Here is a 13,402-nt window from a genome sequence, read left to right as displayed (position 1 = left end):
TCCTCACTTCCATTTTTCAGCGCCTTCTCCACACAGCATGTCTCCTGCCGACACACCCCTGTCAGCTCCTCCATTGTGTGGCCAGCAGCGTCTTTCAGCACATGAGCCGCAGCCAATATGGCTTATACACATCGATTCGGGGTGGGGGGGAGCAGGAGGGAAGCCTCCACCACCAGTGCGTGTGTGCGTGTTGGCGGGGGGGGTCCTCCCTGCCATACAAAAGCACAAGTGGTTTTGTTCAAGCTGGCAGAGGCCGGCTGTGTTGAAGCTCCCTTTCATCAGTGGGTATTAGGCCCAAATCGCTGCCTCTTTGAATATGTACGCAGCGCTTTCCATCTCCTGTCACCGGGATGACAGATCTGCCAGGCTCCTCCAGGGCCTGGCACCTGGGGCGCGCAGCAAAGCCGGCTTTTCAGCTAAGAGCACACACAGCTTTTTTTCCTTTTTTTTCCCCTTTTTTTTTTTTTTTTTCCATTGGGGAACTTTCTCCTCCGCCTTCCTCTCCATTTCCCCCCCCCCCCCGAACCTGAATGAACACTTCTTTCAGTAATGGGTTTTTTCCACCTGGTTGACTTGATGAAAGGTTTATGAGTTGACATTATGTGTGAGAAGAACAAAGCAAGCGCGGGGATGTGTGCGTGCGCGGGGGCGGGGAGCGGGCTCGACAGAGCTGCTGAAAACTTTATTACAAACTAAGAGACGTTGGGAGCAATAAATCAGTTGGATGCTCTCTACAAACCAGCAGAAAACTGCCACTGCAGAACAGAATGAGAGAGTACACAAGGCCGTGCTGGGCACCAGCAGGCTCCAGTGAGTTGCACTGGGCTGCTGGAAGAAGGGAGAGGTAGAAGGGCAGGAGGAAGGACAGAGGAAGAAGCCTGCTGTGCACCCATCTCCCACAGGTCCCGCTTCCCTGTGCCAGACAGAGACCTCCAGAGTCCCTACCTCGAAATCACAGTTATAGAAGGAGCGGCTCCGAAGGAGGTTTCCAGAGGCACAAACTGATGCTTATGCACCCAGCGCAGGGTGAAAATCGGCGGGCTTTAGGAAGCAAGCTGCCTTTTGGACAGATGCCCTCTATCCACTCTCCTGCGCTCTGGAGTTCTGTGCCTGCTCTACCCAGGCAGTTTGCTGTTTGCTCAAATTCTGCCTCTCCCAAGGTGAAAGGCAGCAGCTACTATTTACCAACATACAGATGAACAACAACAGCTTGCTGTGAGTGTTTAAAAAATATCATACCTAAAACAAACAAACAAAAGAATTTCAGCTGTTGTTTGTTAGGAAACCAGAGTTAACAGGCTTACAGTTATGAAAAGCACCTTTAGAAACACAAGTTAAATGATTTTTACTTTGCATTACAGAGAAGGGTAGAAAGGACCTGAGCAGCTACCAGCTGAGCCTGCAAAACAGCCAGGAGGTGTATTGTCACATCAGCTTAAAGGCAAGGCTCGGAAGTCGAGACACGGCACGGCGGGACACTAGCACAGCACACTGCTTCCAAAACAGACCCACTTCCCTCCGTTGCCCCCCACTGCTTGGTGCAGACGCGTTCGGCAGGTTGGAGGCTGCAGCAAGGGAAATGACAGCACGTTTCCTACGACGTCACAGGCTGCTCGGCGAGAACCACGCAGCATTCTCCTGATTTTACGTTCTATTGGAAGCACCTTACTTCATCCAGTTTTTTTAAAGCATTGGCCTCAGTTCTGCTCTAATTTAGACCCGTGTTAATTAGCGCTGTCTCTACTGAGGTGAATAGTTTCTTAGGAGGAGCAGGTAACAGCTTTCCCTGACTAAGCTGAATAAATTGCTGAGAGTATCACTGTAATGTGAAAAGCAGACCAGGTCCCACGGCATGAAAGCCTCTGAACCATACAACTACTGTAGGTCACGCAATCCAACTGCATGCTCCCATCGCTATTTCTCCTTAGCAATCCCATGCTGTACACAAAGGCAAACATGTTTCTATTTTAAACTCTAATCCAAGGCTACTGCATGCCTTTTGGAGTGCGGATGTCCTGGAAATGTCACTGCAGAGCAGTGTGCTCAAGAGATTAGAGCCGTTCCATTTTGCAAATGACAGAGTACAGTCACAGATGTTACTCTAGCCATGGGGTCAGACACAGTTGCTCAGGCTTAACTTGTTGAATTGCATTAATAAAAAGGAGAAGGGACAGATGCTGAAAGATCCTGAGCAGCCCTAACTCTGCTCAGGTTAGTATTTCTAAGGCTTTTATCCCAGACAAATAAATTTTCTTTCCCCCACAACAACCGGTACAAGCTTTAGAGAGATGACTTTAATGAGTGAATTCTCAGGCAAAAAGCATCCATAATGTTTCCAGTTTTGTCATATATGGACCAGCTGACGAGTCTACACGGTTAAGAGCCTCTCTGCAAAGAACTCTGCAATGAAAGTGACGGTCGGGAGAAGAATCAAGCAACTAAAGCAGCTCGAGTATCTCGTAGCACTGACATTTGCTGAGCCATCTAAAAGCCTCAGAGCAGAGCTGGGTTAAGGGAACTGGTCAAGACCAGAGACATGGCAGTGCAGAATCGGTCAGGGATATGCGAGAACTTAAACAGGACTGCCCAGGGGCAGAGATACATGGAGGACGGTTGGGAACGCAGTCACTCACAGAGAGCGGAACTGAGTTCAGATTAACGTGCAGTAGCAGCCCTGGGTCTTCAGACCAAGAACTGCAAGACATGAGCAGTTCTAGTCAAGGCTACGGTGCTTGGCAGAAAGGGGCTGCGGAATGCACCACCTCCCAGCGGTGACATGGTGCAGGTTGTGACTGAAGTTCACAGGCAGAGAGTAATGTGAACACAACCTGCTCGAGTCCTAGGGGCCTGGTTCTCCCATCGGGAGTCATTTACACTTGGGCACTCCACACAGTGAGCAGCGAGCACAAATTGCAGACTAGAAGGAACTCAGGCTGGGTTAACAATATTTCCAGAAGAGATGAATACTATGGGATGCTTCTATTTTTACGTACCTAATTTGAGAGCTTCTGATTTGCAGATAGTGAGAACTGAGTAGCTTTTACATTTTTAGAAAACCAGGTGCTTTTAAGATGTACCTTTAAAATCAAAATCCATTTTAACTTACCACTGAGAATCTTGGCTGGTGCATAATAATGCTTCTAGGCACTTGCTCTGAAAAGCAGCCTGAGCCCTGTCCTAGATCAGCATGCAGTGACACGCATCATTCACACTAATGGACTACTTCTAGCTGCGTTGGGGGAGAGAGAAAGGGAAGGGCTGGGGAAAAAGTGCCGAGATGTACTGGAAAAAAAAAAAAAAAGAAAATAAAAATCAGGTGCAATTGCAGCTCCAGCCTGCATGCTTGGTGTTAATCATTTGCTCCATTTCTGTGGCTCATATCTGCTCTACACTTCTGCACCGTGAACAATTCTGGTGCTCTGTAAAAAGCAAAGTATAGACGAGCTTGAATCTATAGCTAGCGCCGTATTAGTGGGGTTTCTGCCTACTTGCTGCCCAGGACAGGGAGAACCTATCATTTCTTTAGGGTCTGTAGCTGCCTGAGGAAAGCTGGGGAGAAGAAGAGTCATAAATTACCTAGTTATTTAGAATTTTCCAAGCAGAAGTTTGAATCAAGCACATGAGCCAAACATTACTGTATCAAACTGACCTCAGTCAGATGCACTGAAGTTGGTAGGATAACTTGGGTGGAAAATGATAGGCATTTGTTCCCTACTGCCCACTGCTGTTCAAGAAGCAGTAGGCAGGCTCTCCATTTTCTTGTTCCAGCTACAGTTGAAGAGAGACCACAATAATCAAAGCTACTCCATGGTACGTCTAATGGAGCAGGGAAAGAGTTTCATGGGAGTGACCAGAAATGCATGCAGTATTTGAGACACAGGTACACGATGGATATAAAGAGCAATATGCTCTCTATTTCTTCTCTAGAAGTTTCTCACAGAGCTGATGCCGTCACAGAACTATCCACGTAGCACTGACATCTCTCTCCTTCAGCGTATTAATGAATTAAGAGACATTTTTGAGCAAATATTTTCGGGATCTTTTTTTAAACCAAGTGCCTTTACTAGCATTGAATTTTCACTCTTGCTTCATTGTTTGGCCATTCAGTACTGTGAAATCCTTCTGAAACAGGAACATCATCATTGTGACATCTGCTTTTCTGTCTCCTTTCTAAATGATGAATATTCTAGTCCAGAGCCTCCCCCTCCTCACCCATCACCCTATTCTGATCAGTAGTCCTACTCTGGCTTAAGGGTCAATTTTTTGCAGTAATTCATTCCCTCTCCACATCAGAGTTTTGCTAGAGTCACCAAGTCTTGCCACAGCAATGAAGTCTGCAGGCTGTCTGGGTGATGATCCTCAAGAGGGATCAGTTTATCCAGAGCACTCTGACAAAAAAGAGAGTCCTGTTCTAAAGTGTGAAGGAGCTGAAGTCAAGACTAGCAACATGTCCCTCACATCCCAAAGAACAAGACTTACACCCTGACAAGCTCTTGATTATGAGTACTGATTTTTCAGTCTCAGACCTGCTTTTCCTTTTCCTTGGTAGCAAATCTGATCCATGCACTTGCTGACTAATGCTAACAAATCAGGCCAATTGCTGCTTACCAGAATCACCTTTCAATGGGGAGCTGACAGCAAGAACAATGCATCTGTTTGCAGCCTGTGGAGGCTGCAGGGAGCATCTGTCATCAGAGGAGCTACTTGTCAAAAGAGGTTTCAGGCTCTGGCTGTTTCTCAGAACAGAGAAAAGACATGTACAGACCTATAGCTGGACTGTTGTTTTGTATTGGTGGCGCTTTCATCTTCCCCTTTCTTTGCTTCCACAGATGACTTTGTTCCGTCAGATGCAGCTTTTAATTATGAGAGTTCTATGTGCCATTAGTGGTTTAACTGAAGGGAAATTGAACCATATAAATAGCACCATTTTGCTATTCCCTGTTTATATTAAGTTGGATTTCCCTTTTGATATTTATTGAGGGAGACGTGGACCTGTTTGAAGATTGAGTTCAACTAGTTAAGATTTTACTGGAGGAAGGAATTTAGCCACTGAAATTGCCATAGGCAGCATCGCAACTAGTTGGGTAGGAAAGAAGCAAGCAGCAACCACTACTTAGGCAAGACAGATGACATCAAAGAGGCATTCCACCAGGGGCTTTTTAGCAGTCAGTAAATTATGCGTGTACAAAGTAATAAAGGAAGTGTAATAATGCCTTATTGTTATATGGGCACCTTTCATCCTGAAGGATAGTTGTTTACAAGCTAGAGATCTCAACACTGGAGTTGGTATTACCTTTTGTCTTACAGGGCTGAAATATCATTCGCCTTCTCAGTCTTAAGCTGATTAAGAAATTACAGTTTGGAGAATACTGTCAATGGAAAACATTACTGAAAAATTGCATAAAAAATTAAAATTTGAAAAAGTCACTTTTTATAATTTTTAAAAGGAAAGGATTTTTTTTCACAGAGGGAAAATTGTATTTTTTTTTAAAATAAAACCAACTAGTTGTAGTAAAAGGTGAAGGACATCTTTTAATTAAATCATGAGAAACTCAAATTCTTTACGTTGTAGGTAGCAGCTTATGGTCAGCAGTACGAGCTGGTCAGATGCAGCAATGCTGGGGGTCCTGTGACAACTCAGACAAGTTGAATTTATAAGCAGCAGCATCGAGGACAAGAAGGGGGAGGCCAATGGCATAAGACACCATACAAAATGCAAAGATAAGGAGAATATTGGTTAAGCCCCTAACAGAAAACTCCTCGGACTGATTCAACGTGGCGTCAATTCTCTGCAGAGACAAAATCCCAGGTCTTAAAAGCTTATTCAAATGCAAACCTACAGAGCAAAGTGCTTGATCCCTAACTCACCTCACTGGAAAATGTAAAGTGCTGAGTTAGCGCTACTGGAAACTGAAAGTGCAGTTGTAGGGAATCTGAATTACTTCACACCAGTATTTGGATCGAGAAGGTAAGATGCTATAGAACCTGTTGGCTCCCAAAGCAACTCGCAGCGTACACGTCAAGTCCAAGAAGTCAAGAAGTACTGGACAAGGAATTACAAACGCTTCTCAACACTTCCTACAAGTTATACGGCACTTGTAAGGGTGTGAAAGCAAGACCTGGTGGGAGACTGTTGTCCTCATCCTTGCCTCTTTTTCAGGGCATTGCTTTCTTCCACAACGATATATAATTTGGAAATACTTGTGCATCCACAAGGTTTACCAAATTAAGCAGGAATCGCACATGCTCAATTGCATCTTAGGTGACGTGGATCCACTGAGAGGTAATTGACCCTAATGCAGAAGGGGATTTTCAGGCTGTCTCATCTGTCTCCTGGAAAAGACCTCCTGGCAGGGATATCACTTCATTAGAAAGCAACCAAGTGTTTTAAGTTCATTTCTGTCTTCTGCTAGGCAGAGGCTTATAAGTGCACCCAGAATCGACTAAAACTGCCAGCATGCAAACTACAATTACAATTAAATTATAAATTGTGAGACCATGAAAATAAGGGAAGGGGCTGGCTCCTTTTGTTTTGGATAAGGCTATGCAACCACCACTAGGAAATTCTTTATCTGTGGGGAGTGTTGCTTGTTTGCATGGTAGCACATCATCCCAGACAATGCTGCATGCTAGAGGCTGTTCAGAAAGGAGCAGAAAAAAAAAATGGGTAAAATTAGTGTCTGTTGTCCAGTTTAACTGGTAATTAGCTTGGCTACCTCTACAATGTGTTCTACAATATAGATCACGACTTGATTACTTCTGCCCAGTAATGTTCACAAGTTAGAGTGAGGTTGCAACATGAGATGAGGAAGTAAAAACTAAAGTTTAAAAGAAAGCAACAGATGCAGACAAGCAGACATCACCATCTAATGATGTTTGAAGAGCTGCTCTCTTTCGGCTGAATGTCTGTTTGGCCTGTAGGCATTATGAACTGTATCAGTCAAATTTTCTGTGCCACCCCTTGTTTATGAAGAAAGCTACAATTACTCATATTTGACAACTCAGTCCCACAAAGCCCTGTGAAGTTCAAAGCACTACCCACCTGGTATTTCTTTTTTACAAGCATGCAACTACAAAGTATAACTTTGGGAATTTTTTAACCTTTCTTTCCCACACACCCAACTATTCTTGTTCTTCCTTTCCTCTCTTTCTAGCTTTCATTTCACTGGGTATCACACTGAGAGCATCGAGATAATTCAGATAAGTGGGGGATGAGACAGGAAAGATCTGTCTAGGATTGGTGCATGACCGAGTTTTAAAAGAAGTCTGCCACGTTGACTAAATTAGATTCCTGGGAGATTTTAAGTGTCAAAAACGTCCCACAGGACCCAGGTTCAGAGATGCTAACCAAGGACTGAAATGGCTTTGAGCAATGCGCTCCACACCAAAGCAAGCTATGGCTTCAGCAGAGCTACTCTGAACACAGCCCGGACTGTGGAGACAGCAAAGGCTGGTTGCAGAGGTTTATGAGAGCTCCTTTCATACCACTGCATTATTATAGAGATGTGTGTCTGAAGATGCCACGATTATAATGGAGAATGTTTATTTTGTCTGTAACCCAGCTGGCTGGTTTGCTGTATTTCAAATCTCTTCAAGTAAATAAATGAGAGGACTCTACTTTCCCTTCTACACTGCAGTATGTATACATGAGTGTTATTTCCCGTATCAGATTCCTGTACAAAAACTGCTGTCAGGCTATTAATAATCTGGAAAAACACCTTGAAACTTGACTCAATGAGGGCACATTGCAAATGGGCTCTAATGGCTTTTATTTCTCATCTCTGTCACCTCAGATCTAATCTGCCATTTTCTCATTTTTTATCCTCTCCGGTCCCCTCAAAAATCATTCAGCAACTCTTCCCTCAGTGCCAGGCAGAGCAGAAGGGGGCCATGTGATGGGGTCAGCAAGCATTTATTAACAGAGAAAGGTCAGGTGTATCATGTAGTGTGAAGCAGAGTCTTGGGCACACTCCCAGAACAGAGCAAAGGTGAGCGCATGGCAGCTTTCTGCCACTTCAAGGCCTGGGATCAAAATGGAGGAAGCAAAGTGAGATGTAGTCCTGGAGGGAAAATATGCCCACCACCACAAACGAACCTTACAACCTCCCCCCATAACTTCTCATTTTATGGGCCAGTAAGGAAGTTTCCTGGATTCTAAGACTCACTTTTAGCCACAAGAAAAGAATTAGCCAAGACTGTGCCAAAAAGACAGTAGCAAACCCCTGGGAAGTGACATGCTTGTTTTGTGGATTGTTTCTTTTTTTTTTTTTTTTTTAATAAAAAAAAAAGCAGCCTGGAACTGAAACTAGATCCTAATTTTTTTCTCTATTTTGGGGCTACAACTGCATTTTCTGTGGAAACAATCTAGGCACCATCAAAATTTTGCAGCATGTGTTCCTATGTTTAAACTCACGCTCCTTACACTGAGTTTGGTGTGGTACATTTGCCTGAAGAAAAAACGCAAATCAAAGGCTACTTAGTTCCATCTCCTCTGAAAAAAAAGAGAGAAAGAATGGGAGAGGACACTGACAAGTACTATGCAAGACTTGTGACCTATTAAGAACTTATGGTCAGACTTTTAAAAGTTGTTCAGATGCTCCGAAGTTCTTAATTAGATATCACTAAATTTTTTAATTAGATGGCATTCCTAGGTATCTAATTACCTTTACAAAAATGGACCTCAGGTACCTAGGGGGAAAAGGCATGAGGCAGTTTCTGACAAAAGTTGCACGTATGTGATTCGCAGAGAGAAGCCACAAGTCCTTTTTTCCCCCCCTCAACCACCTTGACATTACAATCTGTTTAGGAGTTCCCTCTTTTCTGTTTTATTTGGTTATGCAAACATTAATTTAAGGAATATTTCTCAAGTCTCCTGTGGGAATCAATTTTCAGAGACAATGCATGTGCAAAAATGACTAACATTTCTCTTTGAGGAGGGGAGGAGATTTAAGGCTTTTGACTCAAGGTTGATTTTCCCCCCCCCCCTTTTTCTTCTCCCTCCTTCTTCTAAGTATCTCTTTATTCATCACTTTAATTACCTAATCGTAAATTTCTTTAGGGGGTTACTTAGAAGGAAAATTAGCATCAAAGCTTGGCAGTAAATTCAGGGGCTTTTGGAGCAGGTCCAAGCTGTTTCACCTGTGATTAATTAGATGATTTTTTTCTTTAAGTGCCAGAGGGCTGTTGAGGTCTTTAAGCAGTTACATGACTGCTGGCAGCTCAGGAATTATGATTGATGCATTAGTCTGGCATTTAGGACTTCTCCTTCTTTTTGGTAGTTGCCTGGATAAGCAAGTACATAAGGCCAGTCACACTGGTGGAAACAAAAGGCTCATTGCTGGCAAGCACCAGTCCTTGCTCTCATAGAAAAGTGAAGGAACTGGGTACATTTGCTTCTCCGTTGCTGGCAGAGTATTTAACAGGACCAAGATGAGAGAAAGGGAGAAAGAAATGCCTGTTACTCAGATTATATTTTACAGTCACAATAGCAAGTCATAGCAGTGCTTCTTTTCTTTAAAGCTTTCTTTAAGGTACAGGCTTATTCAAGAATAAAAATGAGAGGAAAACAGAACTAAACCCTTAACCTCAACCCTGGAAACCTTCTGTAAGAAAAAAAAAAAGATGGACTTAAAAAAATGCGTTTCTCTCACAAAAAACTAATATTCCTTTCCCCTTGCCCCAAAGGGGAAAGAATGAATCTCAGTGGGGTTGCTTTTTTTTTTTTTTTTTTTTTTAAGCAGAAAACCTTACAAGACAACCAAATTCCAAGTCACAGTGACTGATCTGGCTCCTCCTTCTGGCTGGAAACAAAAATCCCATTGTGTCACAAAAAGAAAAAAGCCAACCCCCAAAACCCCAAGTTCTCCATTAAAGCTTTAGCAGAAGTTAGAAACATCAGCCAACTCTAATCGTTATCCCCATGCAACTCCCACCCATATGCAGGATAGAGGAGTTTGGAAAAGCATCTCAACTTGTGGAGAGAGAGAGCCCAGCGGGCTGCGTCTATACCTTCACTGCTCTAGCTACATCTGTTTTCTGAGCAATAGAGAAACTTCAGTCACTAACGCTTATTAGTTGGCACATGTGTACTACAGAAAAAATGTCAGAAGCATTAATGATGCACTTCCAGATTGCTTAATACAGTTAGCTCACCTAATTCACTCTGCATGGCCTCCTGCTGCAAACAGAGAAGCAATCAGCAGTTAAACAGCTCTAGTCCCTTTATAACTGGCCACTAGAGAGACAGTCGGGAGTAAGACTAAGGCTTTATGGTACATTGGTGGCAGGTCAAGAGAGTAAGCCGAAGTAGATGGATGGGAAAGCAGCAAAGAGCTCTTCCTTCAGCAGGAAGAGGCTAGAGAACCCACTGCCAATTAATGACTAAGAGAGACCTCCTTCTGTTCTGGCATTAATTTAAACCATTAGGTGTCCGGAGTTTATCTCAGCAGAGTAAAATCATCTTTCAGACAAGATACGTGCTTCACCGGAAACTGCGTGTACGCTCTCAAAAGCCAAGTGTTCTCAGGACAACAGGATGTCCCTTCGCATCAGGAGACAGCTCCTCATCCTGCCGTGAAGTAGTTAATCTCCATGGGAAGTTCCTAGGCCTCTCACCATCCCTGCTCAGAGAATAATGCCACTTGGTGTTTGCAGCCACCTCTTGTTTTTGTCAATGCCCAGCCTGCCTCATCTAACATTTATAGAGTCTGGATTCTCCTCAGATCTCATTGACTATGTGTCAGTCGCCACCTGCAGCACGCTGTACTGCAAAACCCAGCCCAGCTCACAGCGGTGACACCCTTCACTACTCATTCTGCTGGATTGTATCTGACTACAGGAAGGAGGAGGAGGGAGAAAACAACCCTGGCCTGGATGTATATATCCATCTCCTTATGGGCAAGCGCTCTTTCTAGAGGCCTGTGTTTGTGTGTATGTCCTTATCCGTGTTCAGATCCAGGTAGATGCACATGTTAGGATAAAGTGCTGTAGCATGTTTGAGTCTCTGCAGAATCTACATATCCCTGCTTCCATCTTTGGAGAGGTTTCTGGCTCCGTTCGTCATGTACCAGCCTGAAACAACGGTGTGGCCCAGCTGACAAGACAGACAAGACACACAACTGCAAGACAGCTGACCTACTGGGTAATCTCAAGTAACTTTCCTGTTTGACAGCATGATACTTGTCTGCTTCTGTAAGATGGTCAGCGTTTTTACAACAAATGGAAAAACAATTCATCAGGTAGTGCTCCATGAAGACTATTTGAGCCACCTTTGGAAGAGACTGTTAAATCCTTAGACAGCCTGGCAAGGGAATGATCATGTCAGCAGGACCCGAGATCTGAGAGCAGAAATGCAAAATGGCCTAGCAGGAAAGCTGCTAGCCTAGAAATCAGAAGGTCTGGGTTCTTTTCCACCAATCTGATGTAAGCTTTTGAGCAAACTACAACTCCTCTGCTTCCCTTATAACTCTTTTTTGTATATACCACCTAAGCTCACTAGGGTCAGGGACTACTTCTGATTGTATCTGACACAAAAAGTTTCAGAACTCAATCGGAGACTCCGGTAACACTGCTAAAAAGTAAAACTTACTAATATTAATTGCCACCCACACACTAAGGTGACATTTACAGCTTCGAATGGGTGCAGATTAGCAAACTACAGTGCAGAGATGCTGTAACAGCTTGTGTACCACCCTGTGGTTTTCATTGCAGGAGCTGAATTACAATAGGTGTATGAACATATAACCCAAGCAATACACAAGAAGATACTGTTGCTGAAGATTCAAAGGTGGTAGCTTCAAGAAAGCATGTTTGCATGCACCCACACACAGATTCTCTCCTACATCTTTGCTTTTCACAGTTTGTGACAACAGAGATTATTCCTTGCTGGAAGAATGTGGCATTGTTGACATTAAAAAAAAGCAAAACAGGCCTCTGCTTTGCTTGAACAGCACAGGCTTTCTTGATCAGCTGTCTGAGGTGCCTCATCTGTACAAAGCATTTAAACCTGTCTAACATCAAAAAGTAAGGTAAGACAAGTCACTTTGATGCTCCAGAGCACATGCCTAACATGATTATTGCAGAATCTTCCTGGTGATAATAGAATTATGCAAAGGAGGCCTTGACCTATTAATGCTTTTACCTTTCTTAGGATTTCTCTCCCTCTTCCTTCTTTCATGAGAAGCAGAACTGCTTGCTCAGATATGGCAGCTGAACAAAAAGGTGGCATAAGCAAAGTGAAAGAGGTCCCTTCTTCACCTTGTCAGCTCTCTCCACTCTACCTTACCCCAGTAAATTACATGCTCTAGCAGTTGCAGGTTAAGCAACTGGAAATACGCTGTACTGGAAAAGCTGTACGACTGGAGAGGGGCATATTCCCCCATCACAGAGATACTGTGAATGCAGGATGGGGGAGCATGGCATCTGTCATCACTGGCAGTCCTGCACCTAAGACACCTTGGAGAGAAGGAATGTTTTAAAAAAAAGGCACTTGCTGCAAACCTCTCTTTCTAATGGAAAGAAGACAGATACTCACACCAGGGGTTGCAACAGTTTTACACCAAGTAGCATAGCTCTGGAGTAACACAGTAGTATATCCAATGTTTGGTGCCTTAAAGCTGGAACTAATACATCCTGGATCTCAATCATGAAGGAATGCTTTCAACATTTGCCTCCATTTTCTAGGAAAAGCAGATGATTTCAGATAGAAGAGTGTGCTGGCAAGATAGTCCGAGTTTCTCACCCACTCAGGGAAGTTACGAGTAAACAGGTTTTGGCGTTTCTTGCAGTTTTCTTAAGAAAAATGCCTTAACATTGCACAAGGCCTGCTTAACATCAGAGCACAGAGGTCCAGGCAGGTGTAGTTATTTAAAAGCAACAGAACAATAAGGAAGAAAAAGGATGTTAGCTCCTCCGTGCCCTGCTTAGCCTGAATTACAGCTGAAAATAAAGAAAGGTTCAGATGATGACAATATAGAAAGCTTGCAGAATCTTAGTATGAGGTATCCTTTGTAGTCTGCAAAGGACTGCGAAGCCTGCCCCAGCTCTTCCTTCCACCTCTTAACTGTCTTGTGTGTTTAAAATAATGCATGCTAGGGAATGGACTGAGACACTATTATCGAAGCCTTGTTCTGCCAAAGGGTAAACAGAATCCAGTGCACAAATTCTTATCTAAGTTTGTATATACAGTGGGTGATTTTAGGCCAAAAAACTCCTACCAAGAGATCAGCTGACTGCCTTGGCCCAAGTTCAGGTCTGCAAAGGGCTGGCAAAGGGAAAGCATGCTTCCTATGTATTTTGTTTGCTCTAAGCACGGTTCACTGATTCCTACTTGCAATCTGTCCTGAATTGAAAATGTATGATTAGTTTGTTCCAGAAAAGATGAGTCCAACACATTAAGGCTCAG

At 43.6% G+C, this 13,402-nt stretch overlaps 1 non-coding gene across 1 annotated transcript in view; it reads right to left on the bottom strand.

Moving 5' to 3' along the window:
- The window catches only part of LOC104016049 (uncharacterized), a 161,455-nt gene that overhangs the window by 125,083 nt on the left and 22,970 nt on the right, over positions 1 to 13,402 (bottom strand). The gene's annotated exons all lie outside the window — the stretch shown is intronic.

The sequence above is a fragment of the Nipponia nippon genome, unplaced genomic scaffold, assembly GCF_047370975.1.
Source record: "Nipponia nippon isolate SJK-2023a ecotype South Korea unplaced genomic scaffold, ASM4737097v1 scaffold_27, whole genome shotgun sequence".
Classification (NCBI taxonomy): domain Eukaryota; kingdom Metazoa; phylum Chordata; class Aves; order Pelecaniformes; family Threskiornithidae; genus Nipponia; species Nipponia nippon.
This window is presented reverse-complemented; position numbering and strand designations above follow the sequence as displayed.